The sequence below is a fragment of the Podarcis bocagei genome (assembly GCF_964188305.1).
Source record: "Podarcis bocagei genome assembly, chromosome: 4".
NCBI lineage: Eukaryota > Metazoa > Chordata > Lepidosauria > Squamata > Lacertidae > Podarcis > Podarcis bocagei.
This window is the reverse complement of record NC_138128.1, coordinates 75,421,901-75,446,897: the sequence shown is the minus strand read 5'-3', so window position 1 is coordinate 75,446,897 and position 24,997 is coordinate 75,421,901. Positions and strand designations below refer to the sequence as shown.

General features: G+C 41.9%; 1 protein-coding gene across 5 annotated transcripts in view; it reads right to left on the bottom strand.

Annotated features, from left to right (window-relative positions):
* CTNNA3 (catenin alpha 3) overlaps positions 1–24,997 on the bottom strand; it is a 559,480-nt gene that overhangs the window by 68,311 nt on the left and 466,172 nt on the right. The window lies entirely within an intron of this gene.

Genomic DNA, 24,997 nt, shown 5'->3' with positions numbered 1-24,997 from the left:
CTGCAGGGTCGCAGAGGGTGCTTAGGTGCGATCTCATCGATGGCTGCCAGGAGCTGGATATTCCAGCCCTCAACAAGCTCAGTCAATGAGTCGCCAGAGGGAGCAAGGTCCCGCAAGGCTTGATGGAATCTATCAGGGTCCATCAGCCTCTGCGGGCGAGCCCAAATCAGCTCGCCACCTAAGCAGGGTGGGGGTGGAAAGTCAATCCTGGCTTTCAGAGCATAGTGATCAGACCATGGCACCTTCATCGAAGGAGACATGATCACATCTATACCGGCGCCAAAGATCACATCCAGCGTGTGGCCTGCTTGATGTGTGGGGCCCGAAACAAACTGGGAGAGCCCTAATGTCACCATGGAAGACACCAGGTTCAGAGCCTGTGAGGAGGGAGTGGCATCAGCATGGATGTTGAAGTCCCCCAATACCAATAGGTTAGGGAACTCCAAGGCCCAGCCGGCCACCGCCTCCAGCAGGCCTGACAGGGTGGCTGCTGGTGCGCTAGGTGGCTGGTATGCCAGCCAGACAGCCAAGCTCACCTCAGAGCCCCACACTAGGCCAACACATTCAATGCCGGGGATCGATGGCAATGGTAGAGCATAATTAGAGCCCTGCTAGAGCTTGAGCTGCTTTCAGAAGCATAAACCCTCCCCAGTTCTCACCGACACTAACTTATCACCATCCTGACCTCTTCTCTAGGTATCTCCCGCATTTCGTTCTCTGGGATAACCAGCTGGCATATTTCATATGTTAACAAAACATTATGCACTGCAACTATTTAGGAGGTTTATTATAACGATTTCCAGATATACAGCACCTCCTACGCCCATTATTAATTCATTGCTTGCTAGCAGTATGAATGCTACCACACAGGAAGCGGTGAACAGCAAAACAAGCATAAATATAAGCATGTTTAGTTATGACACTCTTCTTCTGCCCCTACACCATGAATAAACGTGAATGCTTGGATTACCATAGTTTTAGCTGCATATCTTTTGACAGTTGGTAAGGTGCAGAATAGCAGTCTTGTTAGCCCACACTTTAATATTAATCATTAAGGTTGCTTACAGCAAAAGTATTAAGATTCTACAGAGCTAATTATTTTTTCTAGATGTTCTCTTTTCCTTAAAGGAAGAATGGGTTGAACTGGCTCATTCTCTCTCTCTCTCTCTCTCTCTCTCTCTCTCTCTCTCTCTCTCTCTCTCACACACACACACACACACACACACACACACACACACTTAACCTTTGCCTTGAGTAATGGCTATATTAGTCCATTTCCAAGTGAATTTCAGAAGAACACACAGTAGCTGTAAATAATGGCACAAATTGTGTCATCGGCACTCTCTTTATTCACTGATTTGGCTCCTCTGTCTGATCTAGCAAGCCCAGAGCTAAGCAACTTGGTGGCAAGCCACAGAGCAATTTGCTGCTGCAAATCCTTTAATTCACTGCCTTACGTTATGCCTTAGGCAATATAGCTATAGCAAGGGACACTGTTGAGTTGCCAGAATGGATAACTGTCCATTTACCCTGTGAAAGACACACTGCAGCCATCCTTGAACCAGTATTTATGAGGTTCTTATCTGGTCTTTTTCGCGTTAAAGTAGTCAGAAAACATCTGCCACAGGAGGATGAATATATGCAAAGCGACACACAGCATCACGTCATGGTGATGTGTTTTAGATTTTTCTTACACGGGCTCTCTCAGGACATCTTTAAACTACAAATATAAACCAATTTAAGGGTCATGCCTTCCTATGAAAGGGAAAACAGTTCTGTGACTGGGGATATGTGTGCTTCCGTGGTTTTCTTTACCATTTTTGTATCTGTGCAGGGAAATAACAAATATATCTGTTGGTCTTACGGCCTACACAGCCTGGAGGCATACAATACTACAGGCTCGCCAAAGTCCAACACAAAACCCTTGTCTGAAGCATTTGTCCTGCCTGTATTGACTGGCCTCAAGGTTGAGTTGGAAAGCATGGGGAAGTTTAGAGGAATTTGAATTCTGCTGTCTTTGGGGAAGAGAATTGTTTTTGATAGAACAGGGCAGGCTATCAAACTAAAGAAACAAGAGACCCTAGTAGATAAGCCAAACCAGCCCCATCTAGCACAGCAAAGGCTAGGAATGATGCAAGTTGTAGTTCAATAATACCTGGAGGTCCACATGTTCCTCACGTCTGCCTTCATTTATTTATTAGGGACTTTTTTCATAAAGGTGAACTCAAAATGACTTACCCAAAACAGTAAAGTAAAGGTAAAGGTACCCCTGCCCGTACGGGCCAGTCGTGACCAACTCTAGGGTTGTGCGCTCATCTCACTTAAGAGGCCGGGAGCCAGCGCCGTCCAAGGACACTTCCGGGTCATGTGGCCAGCATGACGAAGCTGCACTGGCGAGCCAGCACCAGCACCACACACGGAAACGCCGTTTACCTTCCCGCTATAAAGCGGTCCCTATTTATCTACTTGCACTTAGGGGCGCTTTCGAACTGCTAGGTGGGCAGGAGCTGGGACCGAACGACGGGAGCTCACCCCGCCGCGGGGATTCGAACCGCCGACCATACGATCAGCAAGTCCTAGGCACTAAGGTTTTAACCACAGCGCCACCCGCGTCCCACACCCAAAACAGTAGCACACTTATAAATATAATTGTCAATTTTAAGGGAATCTAAAAAGAAAAATTCCTGGCATGCTACTCACAGTGATTCTGATAATTCTACCCTTACTGTCCTAATGCTAAATTGAATGATGAAATTGTAGGTGGTTATGCCTAATTAATTCTTATTTTTGTCAGCATACAATATTATTTCACCTTTGATTGGCCTAAGAAGAGCAGCATATCCCATCAAACAGATGCAGGAAATGTTAAATTGAGTGTTTATTAATCTGAGGGTTTTTGTTTTTGTTTTAAAAAGATATGAATTGATTTCTCCTAGCTAGGTTTAACGGTGTTAATCTTTCTGGTCCCCCGCCCCCATTAAGCAGCTTGTCTCATTAAATTATCAATCACAGCATGGTATGAGTAAAGACTAAATGCAAGCTTTCTAGTGAGCCCAAGATAAGGAAAGAGGCAGACACCTCTAGCTTCCAGACCAGAAACAGCCTGATCAAAAATTAATTGAAACATATTACACAGCCATAACATTGTGGAATCATGCCTCTGTGAAAGATATACAGAATGAAGAAGATACTATCCAAAATGTTAAGCTTATGCAAGGTCAACATGAGCTTTGGCATAATACATTGAAGAGAACTGGATAGATGCTGCAAAGGCACACACACTTACCCTTGAGTAAGTCTCTTTAGTCTATATAGAACTTACTCCTGAATAAGCTTGCCTCAGCCGAGGATACACAACACATAATTAATAGGGATTAGGCTCTGTTTACCTGACACTGAACAGGTGAAATGACCCAAGGACAAAGATTATTGAATACAGCTCAGTATGTATTGCTTCTTTACTTAGCCCTATCCCCTGGGTAGTCAACATGATGCTCTCCAAATGTTGGTTGGACTACAATGCCCATCATTTCTGATCATTGGCTATGCTGGATGGGGTTGATGGGAACTGGAATCTAATAGCTTCTGAAGGGCTCCACATTGGCTACCACCCCTGCCTTGCTACTATCCCATGGATGGCTCTTGGACAAGGAAATCATGCAATTTATAGAAATCAGCTTGTATAATTTGTTTATTGTCTATAAGGAGATGAAATGAAATGAATTTGTTCAAAGGAATATAGAAAAAAGTAGAATTAAATGGTTCAAATCCAGCTAATGTTAGTTATGAAAAAGACTGTAAAACTAAGCAAACTTACTAAGGAGTACTTGTCCCACTAAATGCAGAGTAAGACTGGGGCGTGAGTAAACTTGGGAAGGCTACCTTTTCCTTTGAATATAAAGGATGGTATTCAATGAAGTTTGAGTAAGTTTGAGTAGACCAATTTAAATGAAGGAACATCACTAAGTTAGGTCCATTAATTTAAACAGTTCTACTCTGAATAAAACGTAATTGAATGCCACCCAATGTGGCTTAAGTTAGTTTTCACTAACTAGCTAAATGGCAGTTTGAACCCTGGCCTCCCAGGTCCTATTCCAAAACGCTTAACCACTATGCCATGCTGGTTATCCACACTGTACTGCCTCTATTTGCTAGTGACTCTTCCATGAGATACATTTAAGCATGCCTTTTACATTTTGCATACGCAGCACTGTCTCCATTCTAGTTTTCTCTGAAGAGTTTTTTTTTAGAAGAACATGCTCCCAAATTACAAGAGCCATCCCGCTCCTTTGCTTGTTGCAATAAATTCAACCATAGTCTCCATTCAGAATGTATGAATACTAATATTTTGCACTAATAAAAATTCTTTGGCAACTATCATAATGGGAATTACATTTCAAAATAAATATACTGCAGTTATTTTTCAGCTGAATACCTGCCATGAACAGGGCAACCATCTATTTTTCTTTTATTTCTATTTCCTTTATTTTTATATGAATTGATACTTAGCAAAAGAATTTAAACAAAGCCATTCTCAAAGAATGGTGCACATTATTCACAAATCAGTGAGGCTATCAGTAAACCTACTCTACATCGCTACATTAACATTCAGCATTCACTATGCAGGAGAATAGAAAGCCTTTAAAAGCCTTTTTGCCATTCACTTCATTTTTTTTAATGCTATTAAAAATTCATTGCAGGGCCATGTCCAGAGGTTTTTTTAATTGACTACGAAGACATGTGTAGTTAGTTGTACATGCCTAGGAAAACTTTGGATTCTTGTTTTCCTAAAAACCCACCACTATCCTGCAAACCAAAAATGTTTTCAACCCCAGGTATTATTAATAAAAATTTTATTTACCTTGCCCATCTAACTGTGTTATGTGTGGGAAATTGCAGTCAAACATATGCATGAGTGCCAGTTAGTGCATGAAGGGGTTAAGGCAACGAGGTTGTCATCCTAGACTCAGCTAGGTCATGCCCCCTCTTCTCCAGCGAAGGAGGAAGTGAAGCCTTCCCACGTATTCATAGTCAACAAACTCTACAAGACCACAGATGGAACTCAAAGCAGTGCCAATGAGATTGTTCCATCAAGCAGAACTGCCGCACTCACAGAGCTACTTCCTTTCTCCTCCCCCACATGCTGTTCTGGGAGTTCTGATCTGCCTAGAGCCAAAATTGGGGTGGGGCAGAAGACAGGGAGAAAGATCCATTGCACTAGTGGGAGCTGTTGCTTCGGCTCTTGCTAACACAACTATTTCAAGAAAAGAGAGGCCAGCAGGTGAAGACCACCACAAGATCTACAACAGTTTGTATTGTCCCTACCTCCTTCCCTCCACAGGACGACGGCATCCGGTATCCTTTGGGAAGGATCCCAGAGAGTTTTAAACAAGTTTCTGGGTAATGACCCCTAAGTATGGGTCATTAAATTAACGAAGAAGGTGGCTCTGTGCCAGACGACAAGTGGGTGGGCCCTGCCCCTCTGGGTGGGCCCCGCCCCTCAACTGTTTCTCAGAAGGACAAAAGCAAGAGTTGAGGTGTGCAAGCTAGGAGGAGGCTGGACAGCTGGGAGACAGAGCCATGCCTGATTTCTGCTGGGATCCAAGGCTGTATGGGAGAAGCAAGACCCTCTTCGGGTGTTAATGCTGTGAGCACCTCCATCATAGGCTCGGGTTATACAGTATGTATGTGTAAATAAGCCATGTATCTTAAAGACACTATAGTCTCCACTGTCCCTCATTCTGAGGAACTCAAACCCTGGGTAAGTGCCTAGAAGCTCACACCACTCAGAGATTGGGGTGGCATGCAACAAAATGTTAAATATTGCTTTTATTGTTTTATTAAAATATGTAATTTAATGTAGCTTGTAAGCCACCTTGGAATGGTTTATACCTGGGAGGTGGGATAATAAACAATTGTCACGAGTAAATAAATATGACCACGCCCCTCACTTGCAATCTGAAGCAGGGCAGACTAGAAGCCTACCACCTCTTTCTGCACAAAGGGAGCTAAACTCATAGCTCACACCAAACAAATATTCAAGCAGCTCACATAACTGGAGCACCGCTGACTTGAGGTATTGACGCAAGCAAAGGGTGACTGGCTGGGTTGAGCCGGCACATGCACATGTCTCCCTTTCCTGAGATCTTGAGCAATATACCAGGATTTGCCCCACTGCTGCTGCTGCTGCTGCTGCTAGCAAGTCAAAAGGCGCATGCCATATAAATGAAGAAAAAACACCAAAGGAGAATACCTCTATGCCTCTATTACTCTTCAGTTGGAGCCTCCACGTACTGGGCCTCCACACTAGCTCTGTGCCCACCTGTCAGCAGGCCTGTCAATCAAATTCTAAATAGAAGTCATTACACCACACAGTTACAGTCAGTACCTGAGTAAAAGGCTGACAGGAACAGCTTGCTCATGGCTGAGCAACTCCTCCCAAACCTGATGGAGCACTGTGGGGAATGAAAATACCATTTTTAAAGAAGTATGAACAAGTATGTGAGCTAAAGGAATATTTTTCCACACTTCCCAGCCTGAAATGACGAATGGCTCTTCTGGCTGGTGCCTTGATGGTGAAAAGGTGTTAGGAAATATTATTTGTATTTTTCAACAAAACTATGGGATGATCGAATGAAATAAGACATTCAAAACCAACAAGAATGATTCCAGGGGAGGTTTCTTTTTTTTAAAAAAAATAAATTACTCTAACACAAGGCCAACTATCTATAATTAAGGTATTTAAAATCTCTGAAAAACATTGCCTTGAGGAGGAGCTACACAAAGGAAATTCTTTTTGACTATTAACTAAGCTTAGAAATTTGGTCCAGATTGTACATTTGCCTCTTGATGTGGCACCTTCTGAATAGCACATCCTGTACTGGACTCCAGGGAAAAAAAATAGGAAAGTCCCTTTCTACACTGCCCAAAATACACAACTGTAACTGCAAATGCACCTCCCATTTGCTTATTCATTTCCCCATGCCTTGCGTTTCTGGACAAGAAAGAACTGCCTTCGCTGCTGTACATGGCCTTGACACCAAGGAGCCCTGGAAATGGCTCCCCTCCCCACAGTCTTCAGATGCAGTAAAGTGCACTGCCATTGCTGCAACTTTCCAATCCTTTCACACCTCCCTGCTCTCCCCACATTGCTGACACACCTTGAAGCCACCATCTTCTTGTGATGACATATTGTGTTTGTGTCAACTTACTGGTTTATGGTGTATGCACATCAGGGATACTGGGATGGGGAGATGCAAATTAACAAACGCGACTCAAGGACACACAAGCTGCAGTCTCACAATTTTCCTGGGTGAACCATAATCATGAAGTTTGGGGGGGTTCCATTTACAGATTCCTCAAGTATCCTGGATGTCACTGACCAGAGCGAACGGATGTGGTAGAAGTTTGTGTAGTCAAGAAAACAAAAGGCAGGTTGTGCACAGGGCACTGGGTACAAAATACATGCATTGTACACAAACCTACCATTTTAACTATTAATTAAAAATGTGTATTTTAACAGAACAGGTTGAACCAACATCAAGGAGCAAGATGGGAAATAGAAAATAATCTGCAGATTAGACTGATATCACTTTTTTCAGAATAATTCGTCCCTAGGCAATGCCCCAGGAGTTTTGTTTAAAGCACCCTTCTCAACTTAAACATTTTGAAAAAATAAACATTTTGTGTTGCATGTAGAGAAACATTTGTCCCTGCGATAACTATTTTCATCAGCCTCGACTCCTGAAAAATTATCGGGATATACAGCAGTATTGGTGAATATTCCTTTTCTATATGAACCCTGCTTTAAATTAAGAAGATCTTCCTGAATTAAGTGGATATTTTGTCTTGAATAGGCCTTTCCTTGTACTACATGAATATTCTGAAGATAACCAGCTACTTAATTTTGGTGTGAACTTCTAAGGTGCTATAAAACATAATCTCAAGATTACTGTAATGTTACTTCATTACTTGAGATAAGTGGCCTAGAAAATGGGTAGCACACCGGTACGAGAAATACATAGTCAGATCAAAGTTCCCTAGTTGCTTTCAATTAAAGGTGACCTATAAAGGAAAGAAACATTCACTACTTTAAAGGTCTTTTATAATATACATGGTTTATAACTTACAAAACAAAAATCTACTATTCTCTCATACTTTTGACATCTGTAATAGACAGCCTAATGAAAAAGACTAGAGTCCTAACCCCAGCTGTTACCCAGCAGGGTTGAAAAGAGCAGTGGGGCCTCTGCTGCCTCCTCAGCCCTGCCACACAGGGCATCCTACACTCTATACAAATTTGCATAAAAGTGGACACAAATTTGCATAAAAGTGGCATATGGCTATTTATATTAGATTTCATTTCATTTATGAATCACTTGCTAGGAAGCATCTTGAAGTGATCCACAAGCACAAATAAAAGCCCATAAAACAAAATCGCCTCTTTAAGCAGCTTAAAGAGCACATATACAAAAACAATGTATGCGTTTAGATGCAAACTTTGAAGCAATTACTACAAACTGAAATATAATGGATTTCACCAGAGAGGGGACGGCACCAGGTGGCATTGTGCACCTGCTCCGTCTGCTGATGAAAGGAAGTAGCTCAGAGGTAGAGGATCTGCTGTGCCTGCAGAAATCCCAGTTCAATTCTCAGCATTTCCAGTTTGGGCTAGGAAGGTCCCTTGTCTGAAACCTTGTGGAATCACTGCCAGTCAGCTAGATGGACCAATATAGATGGACCTATATTGCTCCAGATATCAAAATACACTGACCCAGTGAATTTATCTAGGAACACCTGGTGCAAAAGATTGTGGAAGCTAATGGTATGGATCTGTTCAGGGTGTGCCAAAAAAAGAATCTCTAGAACAGATTTACATAGTAGGGTTGTTGGTTTTTTCCCTTTTGAGGGAGATGAGACATTTGCCTCAAAACTCTTGCATAGTCAATCTCTCTTCCAGGATTCACAGGGCATTATCCAAAATGAATGTCAATATTTGTTGTTTTTGTATATGTGCTCTTTAAGCTGCTTAAAGAGGCGATTGTGTTTTATGGGCTTTTATTTGTGCTTGTGGATCACTTCAAGATGCTTCATAGCAAGTGATTCATAAATGAAATTAAATCTAATATAAATAGCCATATGCCACTTTTATGCAAATTTGTGTCCACTTTTATGCAAATGAATCCAAAATGAATGTCATCCAAAATGAATGTCAATATTTGTAGCATTTCTTCTCCGGTAAGGGTGATACAGGGTGATACAGCAACAATAACTTGTTTTATATTGGTAACTGCTAGTGAATTGTGCTCCTGCTTACTCTAGTTTCATTTGGAGCTTTTTCAAACAGCAGGACAGAAAGTGTTCCTTATAAGTGCTATCTCTCTCCACAGTCTTTTTGCAGGAAGCAATTAGATTTTTCTTTTTTTCCCTTTTTTGTTTCCAATTGTACAATATTTGCTCAATTCTTGTTTCAGTAGAGATTTAAAATGTCAAATACCACAGTAGGGCCATGATAAAAATGTATGTCATACTGTGACTTCTGACACTGTTCTCTAACCTATGCAGTTTTCTCATTCATTTTAACAGTTTTTCTCTGTATTTTTACACCAGTTGAAATTTTCCTTGTAGAGGTTAAAAGGCTATTTTCTTGCATGTTTTAAAGTTAAAAAATACAATATTGAATAGAACACTGGAAGGGGGAAGAGCCTTTCTTTGAAATGTCACTGCAACTGTGGTAATTTAAAAATATCACACCATTACTCCCTGGAGTAAGTGAACTTCTCTGTTATGCTGCAACCACGATCCTATATGGTCAGGCTAGGACAAATATCCCCTCCCCCTCCTCTTCCTGGGCCATTCATTGACTGCAAAAAGGAAGTATATTCTATTACTGTTGAGATGGGGGTGTCACTTTACCTGCAATTACAAATTTTCTATGGCAGTAATCTTTCTCACACGCAAACCATGTATTAAAACACAATGCTTCTTCCAAATAATCCTGGGTACTGATTTCTTTAAGGGTGCTGGAAATTGTAGCTCTGGGAAGGCTACACTACAGTTCTCAAGCTGCTTTGGGAAAGCCATGTAGTTTAAATTTGTGTTAAATGTGCTTTAGAAGTACAGTGGTACCTCTGGTTAAGAACTTAATTCGTTCCAGAGGTCCGTTCTCAACCTGAAACTCTTCTTCACCTGAGGTACCACTTTAGCTAATGGGGCCTCCCACTGCCACCGCGCCACCAGCACATGATTTCTGTTCTCATCCTGAGGTAAAGTTCTTAACCTGAGGTACTACTTCCGGGTTAGCGGAGTCTGTAACCTGAAGCGTTTGTAACCCAAAGCATTTGTAAATCGAGGTACCACTGTATGGTGTTGTTGTGACCCTTCTGTCTTTTAACTATGTCAGTGGAGGCTTCTCCCTCTCCCTCTCCCTCCAAAAGGCATTGCAACCATTTCAGGCAGCAGCTTGGATGTTCTCAGCAGTCTGTGTGGCTGGGCCAGGATGCTCCTGGAAACAACACTATGCCATAATTCAGCCTTTTCCCAAAGGGATTCACATGGGGGGGGGGAGAGATGGCTGCCTCAGTTAGCCACCTTGAACTGAAAGCAGCAAAATCACCTCCCGATGAGACAGCAAGGTATTTATTTTATTTTTTTGGTAAAAGAAAAATGTGTTGGGCCTTCTGCCAGTATCAGAAATGCATTTCTCCAAGAGGAAACATTTCTGTAAGGAAATATGTTCCATGCGTCCCAAAGCTATCAAAGAACAAGGTCACATCATGCCCACTGAATGCATGAAACGTATTTGATGCGTTTGCTCTCCTAGCATTCCAGGTAGTTGTAATTTCATGTGCTTTGTTGTAACAGCTGTGTTTGTCCATACCTCAGTCCCTGGAATGTGCTGCAAGCCAGACACAATGATCACATCCACATCTGTGCCTGCTGTCCCGACAACCATCTTTTCCTGCCTGCTATGTGCTGCATCTGATACTCAACATCAGACATGTGTCAGCTTCCTCATGCAAACGTGGCTCAATGCAACCTTTGCTTTCTCTGCCTGGGAAGCATAATACTTGGACCTCAAAGATACTGTACAGTTGTTAGCCTTCTGTTTTAATCGAAGTAACATGTTCCACCAGCAGCTGAAACGGATCAGTTTTATTTTCATTGACCTGAAGAAAGTGGGGCCAGTTACTTGGCATCTTTGATGCAGGACAAACTCTCCATCTCAAACCTTTGCTTCTTTTCTTTCTGGCTGCTTTAAAGCTACCTTTGATACAGCTATCCCACATATGTCTAGCCTGTCTTCTAGGTTTGTAAAATACTTTGGAGAAAAGACTGTTAATGTTCAAAAGGTTCCTGCTAGGAAGGCACCATCCAGATATCTCCATGTTAACTACAAATACACATTTGTCTCTCTCATGCTCCCCTACCCTTACTGGGACTCATAGCAAAAAATAAAATGTATAAGTGTCCCAAGTTTCATACGAGTCCAAAGTGCTTAATTCTAGTTCCACTCAAAATAGAGATTGCTGCACCAGCCTTGCAGCCAGACCTCTCCACATCTGCTTCTTAAGCAAATACAGTGGTACCTCTGGTTATGAACTTCATTCATTCCGGAGGACCATTCTTAACCTGAAACTGTTCTTAACCTGAGGCACCACTTTAGTTAATGGGGCCTCCCACTGCCACCGTGCTGCCGGCACACAATTTCTGTTCTCATCCTGAGGTAAAGTACTTCCGGGTAACCCGAGGTACTTCTTCCGGGTTAGGGGAGTCTGTAACCCGAAGTGTTTGTAACCCGAGGTACCACTGTAAGCTTATTTCAGAGGAGTTGGCAGAGGGCCCTCTAAGAAAGGAGAGGTATTGCTCTCCTCCCTTTAACTCAGACTTCACCAACCTAGTGACCTCCAGATATTGGTGGACCACATCACCCATCATCTCTGACTACTGGCCATGCTGGTTGGAGGTTATGGAAGCCACCATGTGGTGTCTTATATTTTCTCTCTACAGTTTCACATAGAAACACAAACTACATTATGGCTGCAACAGCCTTGAGAGACTGATGGAGCTGTCCATTTTTTCCTGTTATGAGAATGAGAATTCTGCAATCATATCAATATTCTTTTGTGTGCAGTTTTAACCAATCAGTGAGGGGAAGGATAAAAAGACACACAATGAAGACTCAATGAACTGTGCATGTGCCAATTCTAAAATCAATTTCAGAAACTTTCAGAGATTAACCAGATTAACTAGAACACTGGTAGAGTCAATATGTACAACTTTAACAAAACAATGTGGGGAAACTACTCAGATCTACTCATACTAGTTGGCTTGTATTCTATCTGCAACCTCTCATCCTGTTCCACCTTCCCCAGGCCTAAGTTAGGGAGCAAAGTGTCTAGTGATGGATTGTACAGAGCACAGGTAGCCAATGCAGTGGCCTCTAGGTGTTGTTAAGACCGCAACTCCCATCATGTCTGGGCATTTTTCATGCTCGCTGGGGTTGAGGGAAGTTGCAGTCCAACAATATATGGAGGGCACCTGGTATGGAGTGCTTTCGCTTTTATAATCAAGTTGTGCTTTCCTCACTCTTACTTCTTCCGAGATCCTCACTCACTGCTCCCCCTTCACTTTGAAACTTTGCAGGTTTGGTTCAGATATGCTTCTTTTAATTGCATACATTTCATTTCTGGAAATGGAAGTTTCTGTTGTGTGGCTGGTATTTGCCCTTAAGGTTCAATTGTAATCCTTCTAACCTCCTTTGGGGTAGGTTTGTGGGTATGGCAGAAGGAGATAGGATCTGCCCATGTGACGCCCACCTGGTGGAAACTCTAGCTCTCATGGCCCTTCATTGTAAAATATATGATGATCTCCACCAACAATTCTTAGACCACCTATGTATCCCAACATGGAAACCAGAGACAAAGGTTATACGCTTCTTATTACAGGGGAGAGACCAGGAGCTCACCAAGACAGTAGCCAAGTTCCTCTGTTTGATTTTCTGCTGCCGAAGTACGCTACAGGACCCTGCCCTTGCTGGAGTCCCACAGAGGTGAAATAGATTGCTCGCCTCTTCTTCCCTTTGGCAAATGACTGTACTGTTGAAATGGCAATGAGATCGCATTGGCCTATTTATTCTGAATGTTTGTAAGTGATGCCAATAAAGGCTTGATGATGATGATGATGATGATATTTGCCCTTAAGGTGGAATTTAGCTTTTTACTAATTATGGGGCATGTTTTGCCCAAATTCTTATTTTGCTGCATGTCTGCACAGTATGCAATTTAATTTAAAACCTGAACCAAGTCTGAGTAACTTTAGAAAATTCCTTACCTTCAGATCCACACACTACCTGGCAAATTTATCATTATGTATGTGATTCACTCTTACAGCATTCCCTCGAGTGTTATAAAGAGACAATAAAGTGGGAATCTATGGTCTTGCTACAGTGCTCATATAATAGAAGGGGAGTTCAGGCTGGGTGCTCAATTCTTGTATTGAGTGTAGGAATAAATCGAATGTAGGAATAAAGCAATATAATATCTAGCAATCTGGCTCACTGCTCTAGTATAAGGTACAATACACTCACACCGTATACTGTGATCTTCTTAAAACTCATAGTTCTCCACATATTAAAAAGTATAGAAGCTATGCTGTTCCAACAGAGAAAAAGTCCAAAATCCACGGGGAGGCAATACATTTATTAAAGGTAAAGGTAAAGGTACCCCTGCCCGAACGGGCCAGTCTTGACAGACTCTGGGGTTTGTGCGCCCATCTCACATCTATTGGCCGGGGGCCAGCGCTGTCCGGAGACACTTCCGGGTCACGTGGCCAGCGTGACAAAGCTGCATCTGGCGAGCCAGCGCAGCACACGGAACGCCGTTTACCTTCCCGCTGGTAAGCGGTACCTATTTATCCACGGGGAGGCAATACATTTATTAGAACCAACCAAAAACTCATAAAATACTGAGCAAGGTTTTGGGTTCTTCATAGCTCTTCATCAGCTGCATGTTAAACAAAGCAGCAGGGAAGGGAGAGAAAAAAAGTTGGCAGATGTTAAAGCCATGGAATTTGCAGCTGGCATTCCTAGGTGCAACCTGAAAACTAGTAGAACCTCACTCCTCCAACACTCCATTTTAAGAATGAATTTAGTCAGACTCCAGCTTCCCACCAATCCTTTTTCTAGAGAACTTTAAAGCAAAGAGATCTTCACACTATCACTTGCACATAAAAATATAAGAGCGGCCCTGCTGAATCAACCCAAAAGCTCATCTAGTCTAGCATTCTGTTCTCAAATGACCAACCAGATGCCCATGGGAAAGCTACAAACAGAACCTGCTTATTTCCAGCAACTGACACAGTGGGGCATTTTTGAAAAGCAATTTGCAGTGGGGGAGGCCATGTTAAAGGAGGAGACAAAAAGCCATGTTAAGGGCAAGCCTGATTCAGAAAATACTGCCCTCACTCATATTTTGATAGGCCATGCAATATAATACCATCTTCACACTCACTACACAATCCCTGTGGCTGGAGCAGAACACCATTACCATGAAGAAAACCATCTAATTATGTGTGTGTGTGTACACACGTGCACGCACGCACGCACGCACGCGCACACACAATGCTAAAGCATCAGCTGTTGAGGTGGATAAAGGCAGCTAACAAACTGAGTGCGGGGAAAGTTCGAGAACATTTTTATATCCTTGGAAGCTCTACTTTTATCCACAACATTGAAACAAGTGGATATTTGGTGCAGCTCCAAAATACTGTCAAGGCGAGAAATTAAATCAACAGAGACAGTTTGTGCCATTGTTAAGTGGTCAGTGAATTGCTTCAAATGAACATTCAGCCCAGTCCTATGAGATCAGGGAGAAGCAATATTTCAAAGAGCTGATTATCTCTTGAGATTAGGAAAAGAAATGTTGGCCAGAAGTAAACACACAATCCCATCTATTTGATCTCATGACAGTGATCAGTTTATATCTATTTTAATTCTGCAGAGTAGCCACAAATCCCAACAAGAGCATTGGAGCAAACATAATGCAGACAGTTCAAGGAGAACCAGAAAAAAGCATTCATTATGTAGCCTGGTTTCACTTGCAAAACTATGTGCTGGTGAATGTACACAATGGACAAAACAATGTGCCATTTTAGCTGAAACAATGAGTCTTCCACTTAACAGTTGATTTTTAATTTTTTAAGCAGTGGGAATCAAGGAGTGCTGTTCTTAGATAGCTCCCTTGGCTGTGTCAGTTGGATACATAGATATCAAATAAGGAAGAAGAGGAGTTCATTTCATATCTGGTGCATCTCTCAGCTGCAGATGTTCTGGCTTGCTCCTCTGCCTTCTCGCTTCTGGCACCGAGTCCTCCTGTCTTCCAGTCTCCACTGTTCTCCATCACACCATTTCCTCAAAGTCCAGCTTTATTCTCCACTGCCACGAAAAGGCAGAAGTAGTAGGAAGCAGGAGCACAGGCACCCACAACACCAGGGTCCAGCCCAGCAATGTTTACCTTTGGCTGCGCAAGCACTGTAGTCATGAGAGCGCTACTGTCAGCATGGTTCCCAACAACAGTATAAAAAGCATTAAAGAATGGTTGTTGTGCTGTCCTCTAAATCAAGGACATGGAGCACTAACATGCTATAGTATCTCAGAATATTGTGCGTATGCCTGGGCTTTTTTTTAGGGGAAAGACCCCCAGGTGAGTTACATGTGCATGTGCATATATGTATGTAAAAAGATTGTGAGTCCTTACATCCTATGCTCAAGGTTGTATATATGCGTAAATAAAACCATAGATATTAAAGACACCATAGTCTCCACTGACCTTCCTTCCAAGGAAACCAAGGGTAAGCACTTGAAATCCCTGGAGTCTCTCACTGCTTGGAGATTGGAGTGGCAAGCAGTGTTTAGATGTGCATATATTAAGAGAATATATATTTTTGAACATGTTTTTAAATTACAATGTTTGTGTGGACATCAGATAAAAATAAATAGCATATTAATGCAGATACAGGCCTTAATTGGCCAAGTAAACACATGCAAAAGAGGAGTAGAAACAGATTGATTCATTCATTACACATGACTTGCTTACAAGCACTTTCATTTGCAGTGTCCACACTGGAGAACAGATAACAGAAATCCACTGCCATCAATATGTAGACTGTTTGTTGAGCTGTGGAACAATTTGAAGAGTATGTGAGTTTTCAGACTTGCCTGAACTAAGCTTCCCTTCGCTTGAAGACTCTACGGCTTTCTTTTAAGGTCTATAAGGCATTTATAAGTAAGTTGTGCAAGATAGCCAATGAACAAAATGAAACGTTGTGGACTGACCATGACAACAAAAAAGCAGCCCATGAAACCTTCAATTATCACTACTGAGGACAGAAAAATAAAAGTCTTTCCCGTGCCCAAAGATGCAACCTTCGTAACCTTAACCTCTGACTCCAGTGGCGTAATTATAATCAGAGAATGAAAACCATCTCTTGTTCTGAATACAAAGCCACAAAAATAGAGATGGCAGCAAACTGAATAGGCTCAAAAAGACTTGCAAAGAAGAAGGGCAGGGATCAACACAGTAGCAGAGCAACATTTCAGGACCAGAGAGGGCTGGAGACAAAAGGACTGCCCTTTTGTTCACACTCAAAGGAGGAAGGGGGAAAAACATCAAAAGAACACCAGCTTAAGCCACCAAAGCAATGTATGGGGTCAGGCCTAGCACAAGGAGGCAACCTCACAGTCCGTGGAACTTACAAGTGAAGGGAAAGAGCTAAAGTAGTCTTATCCAGTTATTAGCATGGCTGAACTCATGCCCCAATTCCAAAACCGCAATGCACAAGCATTGTTGCGAATAGATGGTGAAACACACCCCTCGTTTTCATTTTATTTTTTAAAACAAGATTCTAGCTTTGTTAAGCAAAGTCCGTAGCTGTATAAGCAATGACCAGTGAAATATCAAGGTGAGTTATAGGTCTTCTCCTCATAGTAAGCTGCTTTATACCAGGGCAAACTAACTATCCATCTAGTGCAGCATTAACTCCCCTTCGCTGGCAGCAGCTCTCCAGGGTCTTTCTATGCTGGACATGCCAGGAATTGAAACAAGGGTCACATCCACACTATGGCTTAGATAGCTCTGGTCCATGGGGTCACGAAGAGTCAGACACGACTAAACAACTAAACAACAACAACAAAGAAGGAGGAGTGGCGTTATATGTCAGGGATGTGTATACCTGTGAAGAGATCCAAGATTTAGAACCTCAAAGCCAAAGTGAGAGCATTTGGGTCAAAATTAAGGGAGAGAAGAATAACAGAGACCTCATTGTGGGAGTTTACTATAGATCTCCAAGCCAAACGGAGGACATAGATGATGCCTTCCTGGAACAGATGGCCAAGCATGCAAAAGGAAGGGAGATAGTAGTAATGGGGGACTTCAATTACCCGGATATTTGTTGGATGTCAAACTCAGCCAAGAGCATAAGGTCAAACAGATTCCTCACTGGCCTTGCAGACAACTTCATTGTCCAGAAAGTGGGAGAAGCAACAAGAGGAACAGCCATTTTAGATCTGGTCCTAACCAATGTTGATGAGCTGGTTAGTGGGGTAGAAGTGGAAGGATCATTAGGCGCGAGTGATCATGCTCTTCTGAAGTTTACTATACAGCGGAAAGGAGCAGCCAAGCATGCTAGGACTCAATTTCTTGACTTTAAGAAAGCCGACTTCATAAAACTTAGGGAAGTGCTGGGTGAGATCCCATGGGCAGTAATACTAAAAGGAAAGGGAGTTCATGATGGCTGGGAGTTTGTTAAGAGGGAGATAATAAAAGCACAATGTCAGGCAATACCAATGAGACGGAAACATGGAAGGTGCCTAAAGAAGCCAGGGTGGCTATCTAAAGAACTTTTAACTGAGTTAAGATTAAAAAAGGATGTGTACAAAAAAATGGAAAAGGGGGGAAACCACCAAAGAGGAATTCAAACAAATAGCCAGCACGTGTAGACACAAAGTCAGAAAAGCTAAAGCACAGAATGAACTCAGGCTTGCTAGAGAGGTTAAAAGCAACAAAAAAGGCTTTTATGGGTATGTTCGTAGCAAAAGGAAGAACAAAGAAACAGTGGGGTCACTCAGAGGAGAAGATGGTGAAATGCAAACAGGGGACACAGAAAGGGCTGAACTCCTCAATGCCTTCTTTGCCTCAGTCTTCTCCGATAAAGAAAACAATGCCCAACCTGAAGAATTTGGAGCAAATGAGTCAGCAAAGGAAACACAGCCCAGAATAACTAAGGAGATAGTACAAGAATACTTGGCTAGTTTAGATGTATTCAAGTCTCCAGGGCCAGATGAACTGCATCCAAGAGTATTAAAAGAACTGGCAGATGTGATCTCAGAACCACTGGCAGTCATCTTTGAGAATTCCTGGAGAACAGGCGAAGTCCCGGCAGACTGGAGGAGGGCAAATGTTGTCCCTATTTTCAAAAAGGGGAAAAAAGAGGACCCAAATAATTACCGCCCAGTCAGTCTGACATCAATACCAGGGAAGATTCTGGAGCAGATCATTAAGAAAACAGTCTGTGAGCACCTAGAAAGGAATGCTGTGATCACCAATAGTCAGCATGGATTTCTGAAAAATAAGTCATGTCAGACTAACCTGATCTCGTTTTTTGACAGAATTACAAGCCTGGTAGATGAAGGGAACTCAGTGGATATAGCCTACCTTGATTTCAGTAAGGCATTTGACAAGGTGCCCCATGATATTCTTGTAAAGAAGCTGGTAAAATGCGGTCTTGACTATGCTACCACTCAGTGGATTTGTAACTGGCTGACTGACCGAACCCAAAGGGTGCTCATCAATGGTTCCTCTTCATCCTGGAGAAGAGTGACTAGTGGGGTGCCACAGGGTTCTGTCTTGGGCCCGGCCTTATTCAACATCTTTATCAACGACTTGGATGATGGACTCAAGGGCATCCTGATCAAATTTGCAGATGACACCAAACTGGGAGGGGTGGCTAACACCCCAGAGGACAGGATCACACTTCAAAACGACCTTGACAGATTAGAGAACTGGGCAAAAACAAACAAGATGAATTTTAACAGGGAGAAATGTAAAGTATTGCACTTGGGCAAAAAAAATGAGAGGCACAAATACAAGATGGGGGACACCTGGCTTGAGAGCAGTACATGTGAAAAGGATCTAGGAGTCTTGGTTGACCACAAACTTGACATGAGCCAACAGTGTGACGCGGCAGCTAAAAAAGCCAATGCAATTCTGGGCCTCATCAATAGGAGTATAGCATCTAGATCAAGGGAAGTAATAGTGCCACTGTATTCTGCTCTGGTCAGACCTCACCTGGAGTACTGTGTCCAGTTCTGGGCACCACAATTCAAGAAGGACACTGACAAACTGGAACGTGTCCAGAGGAGGGCAACCAAAATGGTCAAAGGCCTGGAAACGATGCCTTATGAGGAACGGCTAAGGGAGCTGGGCATGTTCAGCCTGGATAAGAGGAGGTTGAGGGGTGATATGATAGCCATGTTCAAATATATAAAAGGATGTCACATAGAGGAGGGAGAAAGGTTGTTTTCTGCTGCTCCAGAGAAGCGGACACGGAGCAATGGAGCCAAACTACAAGAAAGAAGATTCCACCTAAACATTAGGAAGAACTTCCTGACAGTAAGAGCTGTTCGACAGTGGAATTTGCTGCCAAGGAGTGTGGTGGAGTCTCCTACTTTGGAGGTCTTTAAGCAGAGGCTTGACAACCATATGTCAGGAGTGCTCTGATGGTGTTTCCTGCTTGGCAGGGGGTTGGACTCGATGGCCCTTGTGGTCTCTTCCAACTCTATGATTCTATGATTCTATGATTCTAAGAACCCTGGGAACTGCAATTTATTAAGGCTGGTAGGAACTGCAGCTCTGTGAGGGGTAAACTACAGGTACCAGGATTCTTGGGGGGAAGCCACAATGCTTTAAGTGAATGGTGTAGATCTGGAGCTTTCTATGTAAGAAATGCATGCTCTACTGCTGGCAGCTATGATTCCCTCCCTATAAACAGCAGTAGATAAATCACACGTGATAAGCAAGCATGTGAGAATGTACTTAATTTGTACAATTACAATTTGTATAATGTATGAACATTTCAGAATTCACCTTTCATTTGTGAAGGAAGAAGGGAGAGGTTTAGCAGAAATGACATAAAGTCCTGGTGACGTGATCATATTTTATCGGCCTAGCCCTCAGGAACTTGGCAAGAACAAGATCTACTAAAACAAACAATGATATCGCTATTAGAATACCTTGAAAACTGAGTGAAGTTATGATGGAAGAGCTGGTCAGTGGTTCACTAGTCCAGAATTCCATTGATATATCCTAAAACAGACTATTATAACTCTCAATAGAAACCTGGAAGTTAAAACTCTATTGTGATTGAAACTAAAATTTATGCAGAAGATTTCATAGCTCTTTACCATGAAGCAATTACTGTATTTACTTGAATCTAATGCTCACCTGTTTTGGCCAAATTACGTTGCAAAAATTAAGGTGTGCTTTGATTTAATGACACATTTACAAATACTTTTTTTTTCAACTTTCTGAAAATAGAAGTGCACATTTGACTCGAGTAAATATGGCATCTTTTCTGGCTGGGAAATTGAAGCACACACAGAAGTCAAGTGCTCACAGGAGCTGCCACATTTATCTCAATGGAAGAGGATGGTTCTATGTTTTCCCACCTTTATGTGCACAGAAACATTTCAAACATTTAAATTAATAAGGATTAAATTCAAAATGTTGCATTCTGATGATTAGGGGGCGGAGAAGCTTTGTGTGCTCTGATTCATGACTGCTGCTGAATTTACAGTTTGATATTGTTCAAACAACTGCCTGTGGTGAGTTATTATGATTTCTAGTCATTTTTGCTCTGTGTAGCTTTTTCATTTCCATGCAGAGCCCCAGACGGTGACCCCATGTCACTTTTACAGGTATTCAAAGAGTATCATGTTTGAGGCTCCAGTACTCGGCTGGCATCAAATAATATGCAGCACAGACAGCTGCCTAGATACCATTCAGCCACCCCACATAAACAGTGCTATGAACCAGAACTCCGCTTTCCTAACCTTTTAGTCCTCAGTTGCTGCTTTAAAAAGGCCATCCAGACTGCCATAGAATTACAGGTTCAAGCAATACAATGCCAAATCCATATGCTCCTTACATATATATTTCCCAATAAAATGGTAAATACATATGTAACTAATTTACAAACAGGCTTCACTTTATCACTGATTCCCTACTAATAGTGTAATGTTCAAATCACTTATAGCTAGATCTGGTCTGCAGTCTGATTGATGTGTTGAAATGAACACAAAATGGTACATTTCTGAACCAGTCATCAGGTTTAGGTCTAATTTGCCCTAATTCATCAAATCTCCTAGCAGAGCAATAATAGAGTCCGTAGTAGGGCAAAGTACCTGCCTTTGAACTCCCCCCAATGCTTCCTAACATTTTACACATTTGAGAGGTTGCTTAAACTTTGAACTATACCACTGACAATCTAAGCTAATAATTACTTTTGGCAGACTGGTTGTTTTTAGCAGGTTTTTTAATTGAAAAAAAATACCCCACAGTCATTTCATGGTTGAAATAGTTGCCATGCTGTTCCCACTGAGAGATTCTCCTTTTCCTTTCTTGTTGAAAGGAACCCCATGAATTTGTGTCCTTGTTCATTTACATCTCCCAGTTATATTTTGATCAAGAATTTTGTTGCTCGCATCAGTACTCAGATCCTTGTGTAATCAGAAGCCCAGTGTGTTTGGCAGGGAGTCAATGTGTCCCAGCAGTTGGCTGTAAAGCATGTTACTTCCCTCACCTTGGCTGCTGCAGACAGTGCTTGTGCGTAAATAGCATTTAGAGATACTGAAGTGCCTTATAGGCAGGTATTAGTTCTGTTTCTTACAACTAATTGGATGGTATCTAATTAGGAATATGAATGCACCTCCTTTCAAAATGCATGGAATTCTTTATTTCGACTCATTTTGTGAGGCACTGTTCTGAACCAGATCTCTGGTTCAAGGGTAAGGGGAAGTGTGCCCTCTGTTACTAAAGCAAACCTCAGAAACACTTCAGGTGTCACGCTCTTGTAACAAAGTCAATGAAACAGAAATGTCCAGATGGCGTATTGGACTATTTAACTTCTTCTGACTTTTCCTTGAGTTGCCAATGTTAAGCATATTCTAATGCAGATAAGGTAACAGCTGGCACCAGTATCTGGGAAACATGGGCACCTGCCTAGGACTAATTTGCTGCGATTCCTACTTTCCCATTCATTCTCCTTAGCACCTGCTAGCCCATCCGCAAGGAACCTGCAGCCCTCCATACATTATTTGACCCCCAACTTCCATTAGCCCCAGCCAGAAAGGACAATGGTCAGTGATGATGGGACTTGCAGTCCAACAACATTCGAAGATCCACATGTTTCCCATCCCTGCTGTAAGCCCTTGAGTAGGGTGAATTAAAAATGGCAGAAATGAACAAGCTGTGTAACAGCTGTCTTTTGGGTATGGGGGAAGAATGAAGAGTTTCTACTGAGGGGTGTTTTAAAAAATAAATACTAGCAGCATTACAAACCGCAGGAACTGTTCCTGGACAAGACCATTTACAGCCTGATAAAGCATTATATTCAAAATGGAAAGGCAAGGCATAAGTACTATTAACAAATAATGAAATGTATTATATGTTATGTATTATAATTATATTAATCTGCTGGTTGGTTGTTGTGGCTTTTTTACAAAAGAAGCCTCAGAGTGACTCACACAATAAGGAAGGGAATCCTGACACAATTCAAACAACTATAACTATAGAAAACCAAATGCAAATATTACTAGAATAAGAGAACTACCCTCTCCCCGCTTCCAACATAAGATGATCACTCAAATGAATGACAGAAAATAGTGACTTCTATTTTTGATAGGAACACATGTTGTGAAGTCTAGCAGTACAAATTCTATTGGGTCAGATCAGCATTGCTCCTCCAAACCTATCTTGCCCATAGCCTTCCAAATATGGACACAGAAGAGACTAGCCCACAAAAATATTTTCTAGTCTGCCTTCCCATACGTGCCTATGTTAGCAATTGGTGGCCTAAAAGAAAAGGAGCGCTGAAAGTGTCCTTTCCTCATCGTGAGGTGACTCTCACTTGATACAGGCGAACAGGCAAGGGCTGCTTGAAAACCTGCCATAACGTTAAGCCTATTTTCATGTGGCACAGAAAAACTAGATTTCGATAATCATAGGACTAAACACCTCTGCTGGAATGTCCTGTTCCATAATAGTCTAGCAAGAGTTTTCAGCTAGCCTGTCTAGGAGAGAATGAGGGAGCAAGAGAGAGAGCGAGAAAAGTGCAACTGTTCCTGTGCTATCAAGCACTAAGCTGTTATTTCAGGACTCTGATGGATGTCGAAAGCAGAGCTGCAACCAATTTTGCCTAAAGCAAAATTTGAGTAGAATTTGGAGGTTTGGTCTCTGATGGAATGTCCAAGGAATCTCAAGGGGAGCAAAAGAATAAAAATAAGAGTTTCAATAAAACTAGAGGATTTCTGGAGCGGAGAAAGCTCTGCTCAGTGTTTACTAAAGTGTTCACTTCTTCCTACATCCTCTGCAAAAAGTCACCTCCATTCCCCCTGTCACATTCGCAACAGATCTTTTTCTGACCTCATCACACTGTACAAGCACAGCAAGAAGACAGGGACATATTTTAATGGTTATTTTACTGGGTATTACCAAGGTGAGTGCTCTAAATGGCGAGTGCATTTCATACATGATTTTAACATCCATACTAGGTGTAGCACCATTAACAACACTGTGAATGAGCTAATTTGGGATTTTCAGTTCATTTGCTAATTTAGATGCAAGCCCAATCCTGAACACTCCCATGTCTCACAGTCTCCATGCAGTAATCTGCTACCAGTATTTTAGAAGTATCTCCTACAGAAAAGTCCCCATATTTCATTATACCAAAGCACATGAAAATGCATGTTTGGGAAATAAAATTGATCTTCCTCTTCAGATATAAGGCAGTAAACATCCCTTGAAAACTTTTATCCTTTCATCCTGCGTATATTTATACTTTGTTCTTAGAAAAAATGAACATATTGATAATGTAGCAAAAGTGTTTGCTCTGCATAATTTGCATGTAATGTGTGTGAAGAATGTGAAAGAAGTTGCCATTTAACACAATCTTATTCATTTTGGCAGGATGAGGAATCTACATTTCTTTAGGATTTTCATAAGCACAAAAGCACATGGGACATGTATTCTCTCAAACCCAAGAGCACACAATCATTCACAGCCGGGTTCAGCAGAATGTCAGGAGAGCACACCTGTTTTCCAGGAAGGAATCTATGAGCCATGGAATCAAGCGTAATAGCTGCTAAATCCCAACATACAAGACTTGGTGGTGAAACAGAATAGAACAGAAATCTAGAATTACAAATTAGTTCATTGGTTTTGCCATCTTAAAATATACCATGATTTAGAATATTCTATGACTTGAAGGGCATTTGTAACATAAGGAGAGCATTCACAGCTATTCACTTTCAAGCCATGTCTATCATGGAGCTGGAGGCTGAGAAACCAAAATTGCTTCTGCTCTCATCAAATACCCTCTGTTCATGCAGTTCCAGTACAGAAATTAAATGTCTCTTTAATTTTAATCCCAGCCAAAGTTACTGCCTTGCGTTGTCAATAGGGTTACTTTATGTTGTTACAGAACGAGACTCTTAATCTCAGGGCCATGGTTTGGGCCCCACATTGGGCAAAAGATTCCGGCATTGCAGGGGGTCGAACTAGAGGATCCTCATGGTCCCTTCCAATTCTATAATCCAAAATTAGCCTTCAATCAAGTAACAGTAAAAGCTTTGTCAAATAGCTGCTAAATTTCAAAACAATTTCTGTATAGCTAATGCGATACACTGTCAAAAAACTCTTCTTCATATGCTACACAAACATTCTAT